The sequence below is a fragment of the Perca flavescens genome, chromosome 14, assembly GCF_004354835.1.
Source record: "Perca flavescens isolate YP-PL-M2 chromosome 14, PFLA_1.0, whole genome shotgun sequence".
In the NCBI taxonomy this organism is placed as follows: Eukaryota; Metazoa; Chordata; class Actinopteri; order Perciformes; family Percidae; genus Perca; species Perca flavescens.
The window spans coordinates 29,277,360-29,300,515 of NC_041344.1; the positions used below are offsets into that span (position 1 = coordinate 29,277,360).

The 23,156-nt window shown below is 42.1% G+C and overlaps 1 long non-coding RNA gene across 2 annotated transcripts in view; it reads right to left on the bottom strand.

Annotated features, from left to right (window-relative positions):
• Positions 1-23,156, bottom strand: part of LOC114568704 (uncharacterized) — a 205,656-nt gene that overhangs the window by 163,099 nt on the left and 19,401 nt on the right. For both annotated transcript variants that reach the window (XR_003694312.1, XR_003694313.1), the window contains exon 2: positions 8,861-8,967. This is a non-coding gene — a long non-coding RNA (uncharacterized LOC114568704). The remainder of the gene's footprint in view (positions 1-8,860; positions 8,968-23,156) is intronic.

Consider the following 23,156-nt stretch of genomic DNA (forward strand, 5'->3'; position numbering starts at 1 on the left):
AAAACCCACGGTTCGGTTCGTATCACGGTTTTAGGGTCACTGTTTTCGGTTCTGTACGGTTCTTGTTGTTATTTTTTCTTTTAATCTTTAACACTCCAGAAATATACTTCAGCATATTATATGTCATAAAAATGTTCCCACACACCAGACTTATATGACGCTGGTGCATCCTCCAACTCCAGGCAGCCTTCCTTATCTCTCTCACTTGCCATTCATACACGTGACGTGACCTGCAGCACTGCACACTCCACCATTCTCCGCTTGTTCTGTACTCCACTTGAGGAGCGGTCTGCTCGGCGCCTCTCAAAATCGGACAAAAATCTTTTAAACGGACCTTGATTCAGATTCAGCAACTGCACGGCCTATTTCTCGCTTAAAATGTTTTCAGAAACACGTTTCGGTGAACTATTTTCGTAAAATACGAGATCGTATTCTGAACGACCTGCCATTAGCATCTCTTTTGAAAATCGGGAGCAGCCAGACCCACAAAACGCGTTCGTCCAATCAGCTGCCATGTGTTGCGTTTGTCACGCTCATCCCGCTTGTCATTTCCGGTAAGTGTTTTAACACAAGTGTCGAAAGTGGGCACTACAGCTGTAAGTGGTTAGTGCACATTAGCGGTGGACTGACGAACCGTGCGACCCACACACGCTCCGAACCGAGACGAGCGAACCGAGCGGTTCGGATGTTTTTCCATGAACCGTACCACCCCTAGTGGAAGGCAATGCGAACAAAGAGTCTTTGTTCAACTACATTTTAGTGTTGTCTTTTTCGTCAACGATATTGCATGTTGATATCGCCACAGCGTTTCATGCCGGCGGTGCGGTGTTGTCTCATCATTATTATCGTTGATTAATTTAACGCTTTTTTTCTCAACACAACGTTGCTGTCAGGTATCCGCTCGTGCTTCAGGAAAGTCAAGACAAGTTTGCTTGGTATATCCAGCAATCGTAACTTTGGAAGAAGCAAAAAGTGTAACGGAGTCACAGCCGGTAAACCCCCCGCAAGCACAACATTGACATAATATAGCGTTGTTGTGGCTCTTTACATCCTGCAGACACAAAGCCAAAGTAGAATTCAGCCTTAGCAATCATTTAGCTTTTATAGCTGATAAATGTAAGTCCAACATTCACTCTTCTTTAAGCTCTGTTTTGGTGTTTATGTTTAACAGAAAAGTTTATGTGGCTTTGCTAAACTCCTAGGCTGATTATTGGTTCACTAATATTATAATACACATTTGGTGTGTGTGTGTGGGGGGGGATTAGGGAGTGAGGAGTTGCAGCGTTCGCCTAGACCGGCGGGGGAGGGTGTGTAGCCACAGTCACGGTGCACCCCCTTCCTATCTCTCTTCTCTGCAGCTCTTAATAATGCTGTTATAGTTTTAGACTGCCGGGGGACTTCCTTCCTTTGACACACTGAGCTCCTCTCTCCTCTCTCTTTCCATCTATGTGCAGCCATGTCCCAGAAATGCTTGTTACTAACTTAGCTGTGGGGAGCTTATTCCCCTGGAGTCCTTATGTTTTTTTTTCACCCAGCATGTTTCCTTGGATTAGGGTGGCACCAAAATCCTGGTTGCAGCCGTCGCCGTGGTTGCTGCACTCCCTGCTACGCTCTGTGGTGCCATGCAGTGTCCTGCTGCATCCTGCTGAATCATGCTGCTACGTCCAGCTATGCTTTGCTGTGCCATGCTACATCCTGTGACACCCTGCAGTGCCCTGCTACGCCATGAACTACTACAACCACTATTTCTAGTCACAGTTCCATTATCTTTATTGTGACTATTTTTGCCACTGTTCATCACATCCCCAACCGGCACCGTCAGACACCGCCTACCAAGAGACTGGGCCTGTCCGAGGTTTCTTCATAAAAGGGAGTTTTTCCTCGACACTAAATGCTAAATGCTTGCTCTTGGGGGAATTACTGGAATTGTTGGGTCTTTCTAAATTATAGAGTGGCACATTATGAAAACGTGTTGGCTGACATTGTGCTGAGGGTCTTGATAATCCACAATATGTCCTGACAGCAGCGTTAGCAGTACGGCTGTAAGACCCTTACCTGATAATCACCTTTTTGGTGGAGGAATTATTGTCTTTTGAAGTTTAAAGGAACACGGCGACTAATTGGGACTTCAGCTTATTCACCGTAACCCCCAGAGTTAGATAAGTCCAAACATACCCTTCTCATGTCCGTGCGTGTTGTAACGCTGTCTGGCGGCTTTACCAGTAGCAGCCCATCACAGAACATGCAGGTGAATGGTTCCAGTAATCCTACTGCTCTGAATAAGTGACAAAATAACGCCAACATTTTCCTATTTACATGTTGTGATTTGTATAGTCACAGTGTGTACAAAAAACAACGTAACATGAGACACAGCCATCTTCTAACATTAAACAAACCCGGGAACTATATTCTCAGACATGCTTGCTGCACAGCAAATCATTCCGCCCAAGTAGTACAAGTAGCAGAGCTTCTCCATCTGAGAATATAGTTCCCGGTTTGTTTACGGTGTCGGCATGTTCCTTTAAATGATAGACCTTTACTTTTGGCACCACTATCGGGTGCATAAGGTCCATACTACATTCTCTAATTCAGTCTATTGTATGTGCCTTGCAACAAAAGAAGGGGAAAAAATAAATCAGTGCAATGATGGCACAATTTTTCGGCCTACAGGCTTGAACTTCTACAAGCAATTAGGCTGGAGAAAATTACATTTCCCGGACTCCTGAAGTGAAATAACAGTCCTCCCATCCACGCCGGGCTGAGGTGTTAATACCTCCTACAGCCCGAAAACACGATTCTAGCCTCCAAGTTGTAATGAGATCCATTATCTGAAAAATGTGTAATCACTATGAAAGCTGATGAGATATCGTGTTAAAGATAGTTCAAGCATTACTTTTAGATGAGGCTAATATTGACACTGAAGAAGAAAGCTGCTGCAGGCTGTGAGACGGCGCAGATTACACTCCAGTGTCGCTCTATCTTTGAGACAGAAGCACACATTTCCACCTGACTGGATCCCACCAGACGACAACAAAGCCACCAAGCACTTGCTCTTTAATTCAGCATCTCTTCCTTTGAAGCGCCTTATCTCCTTTGAAATGGTCCAGAGCACAGATGACTCATGATTTCTGTTCCTTATTGTTGTTTTTTGGAAGCCATCTTCCCAGATGCATTTACTGCCTGGGATGTCTGACAGACTGCTGTTTAATGACAGACTGTTGCTGCTGCTGCTATCTGAGGAAATGTATACATAATCTGTTATATGAATTATTCTTTATGGGCAGCTCTAGTGCTCTATAAGGTTCAACTATCTATGAAGTATAATCTATAAACTTTACAATATAACTATGATCATGATAACTATGATACTATGATGACACAGATATTTGAGGTTACATATTACACATATTATCAGGGATGCCCCTATTGATCGACGCCGATCGTTATTGGTCGATATTTACTAAAAACGCACACAGTACTACAAACAAAACAATAGTAGGAGAGTCGTCACCCAGCGTTCCACGGCGAGTTTAAGCTGACAGTGGAGAGTGAGAAAAAAGAGATAGTAACACAAGCAACGATAACTAGTCGTTTAGGTGTCTATTCTTAACCGTCATCACCGCATGATGCGCACGTTTTCTCAGCTTAACGCTGTAGAGACCACGCGCCAGTGCAATGTATTCTGGTAGCGAGAAGCGGGGGCCCTGCCTCTCAAAAGCTCACGGAAATCATTTCAAGAGCCTATTTCTCACATTAAATGTTTTCAGCTATTTTCGTAAAATAAGAGATCTTATTCAAGACAATGCGCAATGGTCTTTTAAGCCCCCAAAGTTGACTTCAAGGCAGCGCTGTGACTGTTGACTTCGAGGCTCCTAACCCTAACGGTACAGATCCATTTGACCGTGCAACGCTTCTGTTGCGCCGCGCTCCACTTAATTCCTATCGGTGAAGTCAAGCGACTTCAACGCGCCTGCAAAGCATTCCGGGAAGGCGGCGCTGCATTGGAAAAACCGCTGCGCGTCAAGAAGCTGGCCGATGCCCAGAGTTATGCTAATTAATCTGTTGAACGTGACGCAACTATCCAGTAGAAGTAGACAAAAATCTTTCAAACTAACCTTTGTCTATCTGAAATGAAGACAGATTCAGCAACTGTGTGGCCTATTTCTCGATTAAAATGTTTTCAGAAACACGTTTCAGTGAACCGTTTTTCGTAAACATCTAGATCGTATTCTCAACGAGTCGCCATGACACTCTTCTGAAATTCCCCAGAAGCCAGACCCACATCATGCGTTTGTCCAATCAGCTGCCAGTCAGGGGCGTGGAGCATCAACCATGGATGCATAACGTTGTGACACCACGCTTTAGATGTGTCGATCAAATGGATCTGTACCGTAACCCTAACCATTGCCTCATCCTAGTGCTTTCTAGGCAGCGCTGCCTGGAAGATGACATTGGGGGGCTTAAAACACCAAACACCTTTTGAAAACCGACAGCCTAGTTTTCTTTGTTTGGCAGTGGCTGCAGAACGAGTGGTAGGAGCAGAGCAGAGTTTAAGGTTAGTAGCTAAGATATCAGGTGAATGTACAGTACATGGATGTATAATAAGAATGGTACAGCAGAGTTTGCAGTTTTGTGCACTGTAAGTAGTAGCAGGAAAAGTTAACAACACCCGTTTACCGGTGCGTTCTTGACGCACCAGAAGAATAACACAAATGCATACTCGTCGACTTGCAATTGGAAAGGAGTATTTCTATCATTAGCAGATTTTCCTACTCAAAAACTCACATTTATGCGCTAATTATTGGTAGGAAACAACTTGTGATTCTTAGACATAGACCTACTAAAGAGTGACGTGCCATTATATAGCCTGTTACAGTGCCACCTAGTGAAGATCCCAATACACTACAAACAGGCAAACTGGCCAATATATCAGCTGCAATAACTAAACTAAATGTGTAATGTAATGTTTCTTTTTGTTTAAAAAAATTGGTTTCGAAAAAAGTTTGTTTAGGAACCGGTATCGAAGTCACGGTATTGGTACCGAAAATTCTTAAACGATACCCAGCCCTACCATGAACACACACACACACACACACACACACACACACTGTATTTTATTATGATTCAAATCCCACAAACAAAGTCCTGCTGCCACAAATTATCCCGCAGTTGAAAATCGTTTCCTCATGTTTGAGTAACGTTTGCTAAAGACTACAGTGACTAGCCCTTTAAGGAAATTACTGAGCCATTTTTAAAGATTTAGGTCTTCAGTAGAAACTAAGAGCCTAAAAGCCAAAGAAGGGAAGTCGGAAAAGTAAGAGGGACAGAGTAAGATGTTGTTGGTGTTGGTCTCTGTATGGAATTATTTGACAATAAGAAAAGTCAATAAGACAATAAGAGTCACAGCAGCTTATCCTCTACACTTTACAGGATGTTTCGGATACCACAAAACAATTAGTTTTAACCATTTTTGAAACTCTTTCATTCATTTTACAGAGGCTTTAAATTGGCCAATTGTTCTATGGGGTATAAACTGACAAACGTGAAATATGAATCAGGTCTGGAGCCGAATATTTGAATATTTGTTCGATGGGTATGGGATTTGAATATTCGTTGTTAATTAATGCAGCAGCTGTATGTGGTCCATCTCAGCCAAGAACAGAGAAATGTTAATTTACAAGCGAGCAGTCTGATGTGTGTAGAGGTCTGTATGGTTATACTGTAGCAGCTTGGTTTCGCTTTCAGGCGATTTGATAAAGGTAAAGATAGTACGACCGTTCATAACGCTAATGCTCCACTGTAGTGAGTAGGGATGCACCGATCCGACTTTTTCAGTCCCAATACCAATGCCAGGGCTTTGTGTATCTGTCGATACCCAATACCGATCCGATACCGTTGCTGAATTAATAATAAACTGTTTACCTTCCACCTTATACCTTCCTTCCACCATATGGAAGAGACTAAAGGCACCAGACCTTCCTAACTAAACATTACATTCCCAACTAAGACAAAATAACAGATGTAATGTATTGAATTCTTGAATTTGTTATTTAAAAAAACAACTGTGCATTCAAATCGAAAATATAATGTAATCAAACTTCTTAAAATAAATTTAAATAAATAATAATGGGCCACCTTTATATAGGTTTATAATGGCTTATTCTACTGTCAGGAGTACATAGAATATCTCAAAAACATGTTAATGTCATCATGTTTACTAAAAGCTTTTATTACTAAAGGGTTTGGCTCCACGACATTATACAATAACTTCATATGAAGGAGAATCCATGAAACAGTTACAGAAGCTAAACTATTTGTATTGTACAAACTGCAAAGTAGTAAAATAAACTCAAATCGAATGAATACACATACAAACAACTTTAACATTGTTTCCCTTTCAAAACAAAATAGTTGTAAGCTAGTTGTATAAACACTGCCTTGGCCACAGGTAAGATAGGTTGTTGTACTGGGGGACTGAACGGAGCTCCGCTGTCAGCCTCCTTCGCTGTCTGAATAACGTTAGCAGGTAGACAGACGTATTTCAGCGAGGCGAGACATCTTAAATCCAGAGTTTTAATCATTGCTCTGAACGCGTCTTTCTCAACGGTCTGTAGCGGGACCGGAGGTGGATTGCGTTCATAAATGTTGCTCCGCTGCATGCTTGAAGTGACAGGTCTAACGTTAGCACAGTAACGTTAGCATGGCCGAGTAACGTTAGAGCGACGGGCAACAACAGTGGCTAAATTATGTCCGATTTGTTAGAAACAAAAAACGTGGGAACAACAGACGGCTCCTCTCTTGAGCACACGTTGTTCTGGTGTATCTCCGCTCTTTCTTCATCCTCTAGCTAACTTTCTTCTCGGTTCTTGAATGTGCAGTAGCGACCAGAGCCTCTCCCAGCTTAACAGACTGTTATGCTACCTGGCTAGCTAGGCTAGCAGCTGTAATGTTACCCAGCATGCCATTCGGCGGTGTAGCTACATTTGTAAATTTAAAATTATTAGTGTTAGAAACTGTTTAAGTCTCAAATTGTTATGCTATGGTGTTTTATCCTTTTAAAGAGAGTTATTTGTGGGTTATTAATTGTTGTGTTATGAAGTTACTACCATGAGTGAAAAGGGTAGCAGTTAACAGGGGTCCCGGTGGTGCGACGGAGGAAGAAAAAAAAAAAACTGGATCGGCCCAGCTATTTTGTCAATATCGGGGCCGATACCCGATCCAAATATCGAATCGGTGCAACCCTAGTAGTGAGGCACTGGCTTGCTGAGCATTCATTCACATACACTAAGTTGGTCGTCGCTCGTCAGGTCTTTCCATTGAAGTCCGATTCTGCTTTTGGAGAAGAGCAACCTGACGTCAACCTGTGGTGGACAATCATGTAAGCTGAGACTCATCTGTCCGTATCGCAGCGTGCGAGTCCCGTTAACATCACTGTAAACAGGGAACATCAGGGCCTCTATGGCTGCACCAAAGGTAAAAAACACAAGCACTGAACTGCCGGTGGAGTTTGTGTAACAGTAGGTGACTGTGTCCTGCGACAACAAAGCAAAGTCGCTTCAACTCTCGCTTTCTCTTTTCTTTCTCTCCGCTGCCTTCACGTGCTGCCTTCACAAGCATACGGAAATTTGGAACTAGTGATTAAAATACCCTCCGTTCACAAAATCTTTGTGTATCCTTTCCCCATCGACCTGTGGACACTCACCGTCACAATCCCAGCCATGCAGTGAATGGCGAATAACATGGATCAATGCATTTTAGCCTGCTAATTTAATAACAAACTAACTCATTAAAATCTCTGTGCTTAAACCAAATCCTGACATCAACCATCATAACAGAGTGGGAGGCTGCAGAAAAGTCACATTTCGGCAGGACTTAGACTAATTGGAAGAGATGGATGCAAGCAGAGCTTAGAGGAGGTGCTTCTGAAGGCAAAAGAAAAAGTGAATACCAAGACAAAACGATTCCCATGACTGCACTAAGTCTTTCTATTTTATACTTATTGCCTGGGTCTTATTTATTATATATATATATATATATATATATAAGTGTGTTTCTCCTTGGACTCACAAATCCCTTTAGTTTACTACCAACTTTGTTGCAACGTCAGTTTATATAACATTCCCTTAGATTAGTATTTGGCCTTTTGTTTTGCACCGCTTGTTGGAATTCGTCTCATTTGCCGATACCTCATCTGGTGATCCTCCAGATTAAATGATACATGGCTGTGAGTATAGTCGTTTATTTGTATTAATCTTGCACTATGAGACGATAAATATGCAGCGCACGCAAGTATGCGTCTCCATTTTAGGATTCTTCAAAAGAAATCTGTGAGCTTTTAAAAAGCCCTTTGTATCCAGCTTCAGGCACAACATTCAGTACCCACTGCTTTCCATCTAATAGTCCACCTCTTAGGAAAATACAAAGCTGCAAGCTATTCTTCATTTGCTGTTTAGTTGCTATTAATTTGGGTTTCTTTCTTCTTGATTAGCTGACTAGAAACTTTTAAGAAAGGATAATATATTTTGAAATTGAACAGCTATTTAATACCATGAGGGAGGGCTTGGACTAGAACAAAAAATGACATCTACTACTGCACTTAAACTTTCTCCATGTAATTAGTCCATTACAGAAATGAGGTTATAACAGTAAAAGGGAGATGTTTTTTTATTTTGTACAATTTAAATTGCCTACTGAATGCTACTGAGGTCAGCAGCCAATTTGGGTTTTTGCAAACTGAGCTCTTTGTTTTTCACATTTGATGTGCCAATGCTGGTAGAAACACCTGTTCCAAACAGGAGCTATCATTCAGCAGGATGCTGCTGAGAGCCTGCGTGATAATGGAAATCTAATTTGAATGTACCTGTGGATCCTCCTGTGTTGAGTCTCTGCATGCCTCTCGCTCCTCAGGACCCGCTTCTTTTTTGGCAAGAGCCGTCACACACTGGCTCCATGGGAAGATTTATGTCCCTATAAAATGCACAAGTACACACAGAATTTAAAAAAAAAAAGTTGCAGGTGCTTTCGCATACTCCACATCGCAAAGCCATACACCGACTTCTCCCCCTCCCTCCCCACTTTTGTGGTTTCTTTGCGATTTCAGTTTAATTTTAGTAAGGGAAATGCATCAAGCATAATGGTTTCTAGCTAGATTTAACTTATCAGTTTGGTTCAACGATAAAAGCAATCTGCTGGCTGTGGTAGTGCAGAGCAGACGTCAACGTCAAAGTGCTGTTGTGGTCCCTGAGAGTTTGTAACGGAGCCTGGACGACAGGCGGAGTCAAACAGCAGGGCGCTGTGGAATACTAAACACCCGAGTCAATGCCAGCTCATAACAGATTGAGTGATTTCAGCCGACTGCAATCCCAAATCCAGACGGATCTCAGGTGTTTTTTTTTTTATCAGCATTTGCAAACGCTGAAATTCTTCTGGGTGTATGTTGTCCCGAAAGCAAGAAAAACTTTGCATTTGACAGCGGGCGATTGCTTTTTTTTTTACATGAAGATTACAAACAGGCCGCATATATCTATCTCATTTCGCGCACAGAGGTCTTAGGTGGTGATGAATGTGAGAAAAAGGTAGGTGATGCTGTGCAGATGCTCTCAAACAGCATACAGATGGAAGAGATGCAGCGAGCACTAACATCAAAGTGGTATGTTCAACTGTAGTTTGTTCTTCACACCTTTAGAAATGAGCTGCAAAATTGCTTCATTTGTCCACCCACAGAGTGCATGCAAAAAAAAAATAGACCTGACACAACTGTGCACATCTGATGTTAGTTGCATGTAGAAATTAAAGGTCTGGTCTAAACACTGATAAATAAAACACAATTAGAGAAACAACTATTTTATAAGAAAAGAACCAATCATTTCAATGTGAACTGTGTTGATTATGTGTGCTGTGTATGGGTGTACGGACCACTACAGTTGAGCATTAAATGCCATTAGATGCTGATTCCAAGAACACTCTAATTCTATTGAAGTGAATGGAAACAATAAAAACATTTCTTGGACTACAAATTCAACATAATTAATCCACAAAGAGTTATGTTCTCAAAACATAACTTTGGTTCATCTAATGTCAGTCTTTGTAGCGTTTGTGATTGTGTGTGAATGGGTTTCATTAGGGGGTTATTAATGAGGTCTAATCCATTTGCTCCCATCTTTGGTTCGCCTGGTCCTCCTTGTGTAATAATGCTTGTATAACCTCAACCCTGTTATGCCCAACCAAGTTATGGAAAAGACAAAAGAAAATACTTTAATTAAATCTCAGCAATGTTTTAAAATAACTCTGAGAACAATAATAACTTTTCAATCTTTTGGCTTTGGAAAATTGCTCTCCCAAGTCTTGGCAATCATGCATCTGCATGCATATGGTGACGCAAAAGTGTGTGAAATTCGATGCAGTATGAACACCAGGCAACTAGGTGGTAGTGTGAAGCACCACCAAGTCTGCGCGCCTGCTTAGAACTTTCCTTCTACTTCTCTCCCTAGTAGAGCAAAGCAAACAACAAAAGCTGACAATTTTGTCTGGACAGATGAGGAGGTGGAGTTATTTCTCCAAGCAATATATACACACACACACACACACACACACACACACACACATTCTCGCATAGTGCGTTTTTACCCTTTAGACGGGAACGCGACGGTGGAGCGTTTTAACAAAATTCCCACTCTGGAGGGTTGTTTCATTTTTATTTATTTTTTTAAGCCCCAAAAACGCCGTGGCTGTCTACACGAAAGGCAAATCTTATAAATTTATTTTTCGTTTTCACCCGCAAGCCTATTCGTATTAACAGGGCCTAAGCTTCTGGAAGGGCTACAAAGGCACCAACCACTTGCTGTAAAGCTGTAGCTACCCAGCTAAAAACACAGCGAGAGGCTAGGGCAGGGATCTTCAACAGGGGGCTCAGAGTCAAGGCAGAGGGGCCTCCAAATTATTGTTAATTTTTGAAAGTCTTTTTCAAAAATGTTAAAGTCTTAACATGAATCCAACATATTATTAGCAAATATAAATCCCCTCTGCTTACTGGCCTATAGGTAAGGTAGTCACTAAGGTAGCTATCCACAGATACACTTTATTCTAAGGATTCACTGTGTCACATGTCTGTTTAACATTAAAACTTTCATAAATAAAATCATGGCGACAATTATTAGGCTATTTTAATAGCTTAGTATTCTATGCAAATAAAGGTATGTATAAAGGCTTTAGGCCGCCCTGCACGTTATTGTAGGCTAGGGCTGCTCGATTATGGAAAAAAATAAAAACACGATTATTTTGGTTAATATTGAAATCACGATAATTTAACACAATTACTCATTGACTTCTGGAAAGATGTTGCAATTATTGAACTTAAAAAAAAGTTCAATAAACTGTTGATTCAATAAATCAAAAGTAAAAAAAAAAAAAAACTGAAATTTGCCTTAATACTTTTCCTATTTAAACTTTATTTTTTCAATCAGAACACGAGAAAATAAGAGTTTACTTTAACGTAATGAGCTAAATAATAGTTTTTCTCGATTATTCAGTTTTTGTGATCATTGGGAGCAGAAATCATAATCACGATTAAATTTCAATTAATTGCACAGCCCTACTGTAGGCCCAGTTTAATATCCAACTTCATTTTATACAATACATGTAGTAGGGGGTCCCTGCTCCGTCTCTCTTTCAGTTAAGGGGTCCTTGGCTTAAAAAACGTTTAAGACCCCTGGGCTAGGGATTCATCAAAGATCCAAACCACCTAGGTAAAAGCCTTTTCTCCCTGTTGAGGTCAGGAAGAAGGTCACTTCACTGCCTAAGACTGCTGATTGATTGATTGATTGATTGATTGATTGATTGATTCTTAATTAGCATGTGTTTAAAGTTATAACATTGCTGCCATTTGCTATTTATTTAGCCTTTTTTTCCTTTACTTTTCTCTCTGAGTCCTTTTACTCACTTGTCTGCAGTGACCTCCGTTATTCCTGTAAATCTGCTCTGATCAATATTTTTTTAAATGAACAATGGTACAAATGACTGCATAATGCTGAAATAATCCATCCATCCATCCATCCATCTTCGTCCGCTTATCCGGTATCGGGTCGCGGGGGGAGCAGCTCCAGCAGGGGACCCCAAACTTCCCTTTCCTGAGCAAAATTAACCAGCTCCGACTGGGGGATCCCGAGGCGTTCCCAAGCCAGGTTGGAGATATAATCCCTCCACCTAGTCCTGGGTCTTCCCCGAGGCCTCCTCCCAGCTGGACGTGCCTGGAACACCTCCCTAGGGAGGCGCCCAGGGGGCATCCTTACCAGATGCCCAAACCACCTCAACTGGTCCTTTCGACGCGAAGGAGCAGCGGCTCTACTCCGAGCTCCTTGCTTTGGTTGTACAGAGATTGGATGGCCCTGAGAAGAGACCCCCTCACCCCATACTCCCGCAGCACCTCCCACAGTATCTCCCGGGGGACCCGGTCATACGCCTTTTCCAGATCCACAAAACACATGTAGCATGTGGCATACTCCCAGGATCCCTCCAGGATCCTTGCGAGAGTAAAGATCTGGTCCGTTGTTCCACGACCAGGATGGAATCCGCATTGTTCCTCCTCAACCCGAGGTTCGACTATCGGCCGAACCCTCCTTTCCAGCACCTTGGAGTAGACTTTACCAGGGAGGCTGAGAAGTGTGATACCCCTGTAATTGGCACACACCCTCTGGTCCCCCTTTTTAAAAAGGGGAACCACCACCCCGGTCTGCCACTCCTTTGGCACTGTCCCAGACTTCCACGCAATGTTGAAGAGGCATGTCAACCAGGACAGCCCCTCCACACCCAGAGCCTTGAGCATTTCTGGATGGATCTCATCAATCCCTGGGGCTTTGCCACTGTGGAGTTGTTTGACTACATTAGTGACCTCCGCCTGGGAAATTGACAATGATCCCCCATCATCCTCCAGCTCTGCCTCTAACATAGAGGGCGTATTAGTCGGATTCAGGAGTTCCTCAAAGTGCTCCTTCCACCGCCCTATTACCTCCTCAGTTGAGGTCAACAGTGTCCCATCCTTACTGTACACAGCTTGGATGGTTCCCCGCTTCCCCCTCCTGAGGTGGCGAACAGTTTTCCAGAAGCACCTTGGTGCCGACCGAAAGTCCTTCTCCATGTCTTCTCCAAACTTCTCCCACACCCACTGCTTTGCCTCTTTCACGGCAGAGGCTGCAGCCCTTCGGGCCCTTTGGTACCCTGCAACCGCCTCCGGAGTCCTCTGGGATAACATATCCCGGAAAGACTCCTTCTTCAGTCGGACGGCTTCCCTGACCACCGTTGTCCACCACGGTGTTTGTGGGTTACCGCCCCTTGAGGCACCTAAGACCCTAAGACCACAGCTCCTCGCCGCAGCATCAGCAAGGGAAACTTTGAACATTGTCCACTCGGGTTCAATGCCCCCAGCCTCCACAGGGATGCACGAAAAGCTCCGCCGGAGGTGTGAGTTGAAAGTCTGTCGGACAGGGGCCTTACCCGCACTACCCATTTGGGCTTACCAGGTTTGTCCAGAGTCTTCCCCCACCCCCTGACCCAACTCACCACCAGATGGTGATCAATTGACAGCTCCGCCCCTCTCTTCACCCGAGTGTCCAAAACACACGGCCTCAGATCAGATGAAACGATTATAAAATCGATCATTGACCTTTGGCCTAGGGTGCTCTGGTACCAAGTACACTTATGAGCATCCCTATGTTCGAACATGGTGTTTGTTATAGACAATCCATGACTAGCACAGAAGTCCAACAAAAAACAACCACTTTGGTTTAGATCAGGGAGGCCGTTCCTCCCAATCACACCTCTCCATGTGTCTCCATCATTGCCCACGTGCGCGTTGAAGTCCCCCAGCAGAACAATGGAGTCCCCCACTGGAGCCCCATGCAGGAATCCAGTCAAGGTCTCCAAGAAGGCCAAATACTCCGAACTCCTGTTTGGTGCATATGCACCAACAACAGTCAGAGTTTTCCCCTCCACAACCCGCAGGCGTAGGGAGGCGACCCTCTCGTCCACTGGGGTAAACTCCAACGTAGCGGCGCTCAGCCGGGGGCTTGTGAGTATCCCCACACCCTCCCGGCGCCTCACACCCTGGGACTCCGGAGAAGAAAAGAGTCCAACCCCTATCCAGGAGTATGGTTCCAGAACCGAGACTATGCGTAGAGGTAAGCCCCACCAGATCTAACCGGTAGTGCTCCACCTCCCGCACCAGTTCCGGCTCCTTCCCCCACAGAGAGGTGACGTTCCACGTCCCCAGAGCCAGCGTCTGCTGCCCGGGTCTGGTCCGTCGAGGCCCCTGACCTTCACTGCCACCCGTGTGACAACGCAGGGCCATCCAATCTCTGTACAACCAAAGCGAGAGCTGTGTCCAGGTTCTCAGCAGTAAGTCGGACTCGTTTCAGGTGAGGGTTGGCCTCCGCCAGGGCTGCGCTTTGTCACCAATCCCGTTTGTAACATTTATGGACAGGATATCAAGGCATAGTCGGGGTGGAGAGGGGTTGCAGTTCGGTGGGCTGGGGATCTCATCGCTGCTCTTTGCAGATGATGTGGTCCTGATGGCATCATCGGCCTGTGACCTTGAGCACTCACTAGATCGGTTATGCTGAAATAAGAGTATGTTAAAAGGTGTGTTTGCCGCAAAGTGTTTCCAATACATGTGTATGTGGTGTAAAACAATTAAGTTGTTTTGGACAAAATAAATGTAATGTAATGTTGATTGACAGGAGTCAAACATTAACCATGGGGGTTGCCACTGGCTTTTTATTTAGCACATTCATACACCAAGGGCTAGGCTATTTGGAGAAAATCAGATATCACGATATTCTTGACCATATCCCTCGATATCGATATTGCAGCGATATTCTAGGGTTGACAACTGGTGCTTTAACAAAATATTTTAACACTTACATTTTAGATAAATAATCATCAGTAATGTGGACATAATGTTTAAGTGGGGAAAAGGCAAATAATAGAACAGACAACAGTCTGGTAAGTTCAGAAAAGTACATCACTTTACTGTAATGCAGCCTTTAAAACCAGGAAAAGACAACACGTGTCATATCACGATATCCAAAATCTAAGACAATATCTAGTCTCATATTACGATATCGATATAATATCGATATACTGCCCAGCCCTACATACACCTGGTTTTAGCGACTCACATTAAATCAATACTTTTGAAACATTTTGAAATTAAATAAGGCAACCATTACTATTGACTATTTCATGGCAGTAATGCCTCAAATCTGAATCCCATTTTTACTCATTCTACAAAGTTTCTAAACCTGCACCCACAACAGTGTTAATGTAATAGGAAAATCACCAAATCACACATACCAACAATTACTCTCACTCTCAAACCCAATTTTACATATCTGACAACATTGACTAAAAACAATGCTATACAAGGCTGGTTCAGTTGCACTAATGATGTCTTCAGTCTTTGGAAAATGAGATTCTGAAGTGTTGTTCATCACTGAAGCAGTCACTAATAATATATTAACAGGGCTGGTTGTGTTATCCTCATAGCCACTTTCTATAATAAAATTATATAATAATGACACATCCAGCATGGTGGAAAATGCCTCCCAATGTAGAAACGCCAAACAGAGGCTGGATCATCTCTTAGAAAAGTATTTGTCCAGCTGACGTATTGAACGCCTGGGAGTGAAGCAGTATCGATGTCAGCTCCCCGTTCCTCCATGGGAATCAAAACGACCATCGATGGGATTGATTCACGTTGAAGAAGAGGAAATTACAGGATCCAAGGGCATTATGCTGATGTTTTTTTCAGTCTGGATCTTCATCAATAAATGGACCAATATGTGTTTTGTCATTGCTTCTGGTTTTATATTGACAATAACTAAGGTCACAAGGTTAGAGCTATTGGGGAAGATAGTCTTCAGGATATAGAACACACCTCCCTCATCAGCTGAAATACCAATGGGGGAATAGATAAAGAGTGTGTCACTCACACTGCAAATTTGTTTTCAATACAGAAAATGCAATTCTGGTATTAAGAAAAAAAGCCTATAGGACCTGAATGTGAAGAGTGAAATAATGTAGAAGGTTCAGATTACAAAACTACAGAATCCTTCAATGTCTGGAACAAGATGCTTCTTTTGTGTTACAGGAGTGGGGTCTGTGTTGCCCTTTTCAGTTCTTTGTCAGTGGGGAAATCTTGCCAAAGAAGATTCTATGGGTAACTGAAATAAAATCCATTGTTACACGTGTCTCAACGCGCCTGAACTGAATGAAAACCAAAGCTTAGACTATTACGGGAAATTGGAAATCATATAAGCATCGTCAGTGATTATCTTTCCTGATTGTGAGGCTGTAGGGTTTAGTAATTCATACAATTAGATTTGGCTGTAGTGAGTCAAGGACAGTGACACAGGTTAATGACAGTAACACGTTTGATAAAACGGATATTTTACAACTTTGTCGACTACTGTTGTTAGCCTGCTAGTCATGCAGGTTATGTTAACAGCCCTACCCGTGGTCTTTTCTGTCTCCTCCTGCTTTTGGCCACAACGCGCGAGTAAATGTCACCAGGCCGATTTCGGTATGGCTGCGGCAAAAGACTGAGGGGAAACGGGGATCTCACTGAAGCAGCTTCGCAGATGTTTGCCCGCAAGGAAAACACCCGTCTTGCACATCACATATCTCATTTTCCCCCTTCGATACCACCCCACTTAACTGAGGGATTGCTCCAGCTAGGATTCAAACCCATTTCACTTGGTCCCCAATTAGTGATAATACCCCTGCACTATCCAGCTGCTGCCACAGTCATCTCATAACATCACACATCACTGCAGCCAAAGTATTGATTTACAGAATGTCTATGGGAAAGCTAGAGTTGAGGATGTCACCAATAAAGAGGGCTGTGGTTTTCATGGCAAGGAAATTCAAATAACTTTTCTCAGTACCACACTTTTTCTCTTTTTGCAAATATGTAAAAAATCAGGCCCATAAGGTTAATTGATTAAGTGTGAGCAGTCCAACACTCATACATGGACACTGCCTTTGAAAAACAAGGCTGTTCATTTGTTGCACGTTGGGTTGTCCTTGGTTGTCACTTTGGCCCGGTGTGTGATCAGCTGCCTCCCAACCAAACAGTCTGAGGTTTTACATCCACGCTAGCCAACATGCTTGTTTGATCCTTGCCATACTTCAGAACATTTTGACTTTTTTAGTAGTTACATCATGTATAAACTCGGAACCCATTGGCTATCAGTCTGACGACGCTTTAGCCTTTGGGGCTATATATTGGGGCCAATATTTCTGGGGTTCCAATGTAGCCAGCAGAAATCCAGGCTAAGACTTCCTCCTCCGGGCACCGGTCATTCTTTACATTCTGATTAGCAACCAGATCCAGACGACAATGTGGCTAATCAGTCCCTTCAGGATTTCGCGATCGCGCCAATTCAAGCAAATTCAACCAATCACCGTGACTTTGGTGCGACTCAAAATTTTTACCAATCACCGCAACTTTTCCGCAAATTCGACCAATAACCGGAGTTTCCCGCGACTTCAACCAATCCCAGCAGTCCCACGTTTAAGTCAGTATAATGCGACTCTGAGAGCCACTGACCAAGCGAGAGAGAGAGAGAGAGAGAGAGAGAGAGAGAGAGCTTGTTTCCAATATGAAGACTCTAACATCTCACATTTACCAACAAAAACGTACAGCGAAAGACATTTCAGACCGTCCTGCCAACCTGTATAAATTTTAACATCAATATATGCTGCAACGATTACAACGGCTGCTGTTTCAATCCTGTCAGCTTTCTGCAGCGGGTGGAGCTGCTCAGTCCACCCTGCGACTGACGCGCGCGCACACACACAAATACACACAATCACACACGGTAGATGCAGAAAAAAACCACAGATGAGACGTACAGATGACCTAAATTGAGGACAGCTACGCTCGTTATTGTAAGTGCAATGATAAGTTAAAGTCCAATAAGTACTTTATCAAACCATATGAATGTGTCCCAGGCCAGGTTAGGAAATTAACTAAAAATGTAAAGATCAACAAGCCACTGACACGTGTTCAGATTTGATTCATTCAACAAATTATAATTTTTTTGTCTTAAATCCTCCAGCTATTTTGATTCATTCAATAAATTATTATTTTTTGTCTTAAATCCATCAGCCAATATTCCAACATTTGCAGCATCTTGAGCCTTTTGGTAAGGTTACTAGGAAAACTCAGCCCAGGATAGTTTTATTCTCCCCAAAAAAAGTTTCCTTTTCATTTTTAAAGAACTATAAAAAAAATAAATCACAACTTTTTTTGCAACTTTCACCATCTCCTGCAACTTCATTGTAACAAACATGCAAAAGACATCGCAACTTTTATCGCAATTTTGTACAAAAGCTCCCACAAAACCAGGCATTTTGGGCTGCAACAATCTCAAGAAAAGGGAAGGAAATCCTAGAGGGACTGGCTAAACTGCATATAAATGCAGATATATTTTTTAAAAGTTAATAAAAAAGCTAAATTGTCGTCAGTCACGTTTGTTTTACTCATATTCTATTTAAGAGTTGAGAAAACTATCCTACATCTTAGGTTAACGACTTCCATCAAATTGTCCAAAGATGCATCATCACAAGCTTAAAACAAGGCTGTTTTATATTCTGTGAGAAGCTGACATTTTGGAGATAGACGGTTTTAATTTGACAGGGCAGATATATTATTACGTCCCACCATACTCAAAAACACAGCCATCACCCCTCTCCCTTGAGCCACCCAGTGGTGTATCATGCCAGTTGAAGAATGGGAGGGCTTATCGTTTTTCACATTTCAAGTTGAGGTTACCGTAAATAGTTAAAGCGTTTCAGTACTTAACATAAATAAAGCCACGCCACAGAGCTATATATTTTCCAATGCTTTTTTTTTTTTGTGGCCTGGGGTTCTCTGTGGACAGTCAACCAGCAGCTGAGCCTCTCAGATAAGCTCCCAGCCAGAGAGAAAAAGAGAGAGAACTAAATAAGACGAGTGAAATAAAAAGCAGGCCAACAGCACTGTGTGATTGAGAAGGGCTCCATTTCACAGTAAAAAGCAGGCGAAAGAGGGAAGAGGTCGCAGTCAACAGAATGGGAATGGGAGAGTGGGGTGGGGAGTGGGGATAAAAGGCACAGCATAGTATTAGGATACGACCTGTGGGAGCTTTTTTGGGGGGGGGGAGAAGTGGGAGAAAATTGCGAGAGCATGTCGGTGACTGCACCCTTCAGTGCCGCACTGCAGGGAAGGCAAGTTTGGTCGGTCTCACACTAATGGTGGTGACAGCAAGCACTGAATCCTGAGACGCACTCTGTTTGTCTGACTTTCTGTCTGTGAATCTATCTGAGCCTCTCACAAAACCTACATAGTCCTCCTCGGTATAACTTGGGAAACGGAAACCCCTTTATCTCCAGCTAAATGTAGTTGGTTTGTCTTATACCTAACTGCAGTAGGCTATTTGAGGGAGGATGAACTAGAGATGACATCCCACTTGTTAACAAAATGCATGCCCCTTGTTAACCTCCTATCCAGAACTCTTAATCCCCTGGTAGCAGACCAAGTCCAGTGGCAGAAGGGTTTTTAGTTGAAGATGTAAGTCGATTCTGCCCGACTCATTGATCCTTCATCTGACTGAGGTTTGTGTAAGTCAGAATCCATGGCCCCGACCATGGCTCTGAAATATCAGTAAACAGCAATCTGGATAAAGAAAGTGTAAAAAGGTTAGATTTTTTTTTTTTATTTTACTTAGACTACAGCTTGTGTTTAGTAGTACTCTTTAGCGGTGTAATATTTCAGTGTTCATTTACTGGGTGTTGAGGAGCGCTACTCCAGTTTTGACTGATCTTCAGCTCTGTTGCGGCACCCAGCAGTCCTTACTCAGAATTCATTGTGAGACAGGTAAGTTAGAAGTGCTGTTTTACGTCTCAAACTAGCGTTATGTTGTGCTAAGAGTCGTTTTCTGCCAGTGAAATATAATAGTATATTTTCGCTCGGACAAACTTTAACAGTAACTTTAATAATTGCCTCAAACTTGTTGAACAAGTTAGCTAAATCGATAGCTTCTTGCATTTGACTTGATACTTTACTACCTCATTTCTTCTACTGTGTGTGTTATTGTGTTTTTTATAAGTTACTGTTAGTGTAAAGTGTTTCTAGTTCTATTAACATATTACTGAACTTGTGTTGTTCCTTTACATCCAGTGGTAGACTCTGCAGGGTTAACGGACAAGACACATGCAAAAGAATGTCAAAAATATGACAACAAGGTGATGAAGACATGCCAGTGTTCAGCAAAATCTTATCATTACCATTTTCCGTGATGGTGAAGTTGATTTTGTCTTGTTTGTACTTTCCAAGTACCGGTAAGTGAAAACATCCCCAGGAAGAGACAGGTTTTAGAAATGGAGAGATTAAGAGATTTCAAAAGTTTTGATGCCAAAATATTATGAGTGTGATTCACATTTTTATGTTGTGTCAGAGTCATATAATTTAATTTCTCAACATTGTTGGCTCTATGGGATTTATTAAAAAAAAAATGTTATGTCCTGTAAATACAGGTTTAAAGTTAACAGTCTACATCATAACAATCCTTCACTGCCGAAAAAAGTTATTTTTGTAATCTCACCAGATTTATGTACAGTGAACAAGGCTTTACAATGTTTGCACTTCATGCATTTTTTCTGAAAAGTTATATATAGGGATGTGGTATTGCAAATACTTTTTTTTGTTGAAATATGCAAATGTATGTGCAGTGTTTCCCATACCAAATGTCTAGTTAACCAGTCAGATGGACCTCCTTATTGTATAATGATAAATCCATGGTGCTCTCCGTGGTGCTGAAGTAGCAGACAGATGTAATTGCGACTTTTTCACTGAGCCCCGTCCTTCTGTCAGTTTCGTCTTGGCTCTATAATCTCTATGTTTAACGTTACATAAATAATGGTGACTGCTGACAGCTCGTGAAATGTGACCGTATGAAAAACTTTACTGTAAAATAAAATGAGACATGAAGGTAAAGCGTCATTGTCAATTATGACACAAATACAGACTTTTGAGAAATAGCATTTTGAAATTGAAAAACAAATGATAGGTACAGAGTGGCTACATCAGCAGCATCCACAGCGGCAAGTTCTTTGTGTCAATTAAAGCTAAAGGTTTAAAACTGGAGAAAAAAAATGCAAATGGCCAGTGTAACCACACAGCTGTTGATTCAACTTCATATCTTCAGTTTACTGAACTTGTTTTCTCAGGTTTAACAACTTTTAAAAAGGAAGGAGGGGTGCTTTTTAATAAAGGAACAGTATGTGGATAGTTTACAGGGACAAGGCCTGTATACATTAAATAGAAAGACCATGGTGTGTGAATGAACAGATGGGATCTAATGCATGCTCAGCTGTGTGCTTAGCCGAGGCAAATAGGGGAGGCAGATATTATACAGACTATTCTGATTCTCAAAGAGAGAAAGTGCCTGTGCTGTTTTCCAGTGCTTTCTTGGCTTTGACGGGAAGTTGGGGAATTATTGGTGCACAGAAGGATTATGAATCGGCTGCAAAGCAAACACATTTCTCATGAGTTGGTGTGTTGATTTGAATGTAAATTAGGAGTCCTGCGCATCCTGAAAGCTCCTGTCACCTGTGATATCAGCTTTGTAGCTCCCGTTCAGCCGACCTCTGTCCCAAAAGTGTTTCCAAATGAAATTAAATATTCAGCGTGAACGAATGCGAGAACAAATGGTGCATCCCTTCAAGCAACCGGATCCGAGTTTAACAATAAGAGCAATGTGGATTTTAAACCACGGTTTGTTTTATTTATTTGCTTGTCTGCAGGAAGAACTTGCTACTAATGGACTTTGGCATTACCTTCTTAAATTCAATTTTTATCTTCTATTAGACATCCAGTTGTTTATTTGCTGCTCACTAAAATATCCCAAAGTACAAAACAAAATATTACCATTGCATTGCCAGTACTGGAAGTAGCTACTATAACATGGTGTGCACCAGGAAACGAGAAAAAGGTTTCCAAATGTAAATTAGTTTTGCATAATACCAAAGATGTAATCATCAGCTGTTGGTTGTAGATAAATGTAGAGGCATAGATATTTCTTCACAGCCCAGGAAAACTAACTGCGATGTTTCACACAAACAATGACAACTTTAATTATCCCTTATCAGCTGTTAATTGCACGTAGAATTGTTGTTGGAGCCACTTTGCAGTCCTTAGATATTGAGCCAAGGAAATTAGACTATTTTACACAAGCAAGCCAGGAATGTTGAAGCTTGCAGGAACACAAAGTAATTATCTCTGATATCCTATCAAAAGATAATAAAAAAATGTGAAATGAAAACGTAATAAATCCACTATAAGAAATATGACTTAGCTTAGTGAAGACATGCTGTAGTTGTTTGTTTGTTTGTGGTTAAGATGGAAAAGGAGATAGAGACGTAATGAACAGCGGATCGAGGATAAAAGCTTTAAACGCAGGATAAGAAAACAACACGTCCACCAAATGGAATGATAAAATGTGTTTCTGGTCTGACGTCCCAATCAACGCAAAGATGTATTTTGTCAGCGCCTTCCAAAATAAATCTCTTATATGATTGTGACACGATTACGGTTAAGGTTTGGCACAAAATCAACTTTAGATTTAGGTTTGGATTAAATGGGGACTTTCTTTAAGGTTAGGAGACCTTTGCAACGTCATCATTTATACAGCTGCTAGAGGGCTTTGTTATTTGAACATAAGCAGATGATATTTTGGGGGGCATTTAGTAAGACAAGTTCATCTGACAAGAAAAATACATTTTCATTAGCTGGTTGTTTCTGGTGCAAATAAAGTCAAACAAGACAAGGTGGAACATATAATTACAACTTTTGTGTCCATCGCGTGAGGCCATGGGTCCCAAAAATATTTTTTTCCCTTATAGTACAGCAGATTAATGGCATATTTCAAGAGAATCGTTCAAATTGGTATAGAAGCATGAAATTTGGCACAGATACTCTCTAAGGGTCACTTTTTGGGAAAAAGGCATTGGCCACCCAAAAATTCAACATGGCGGCCTGATATTTTGTTTTATCGTCTACATCTCAATGTGCACATGTGCGATAGTCACAGCGCAGGACGTGCGATGTTACCGCTACACCT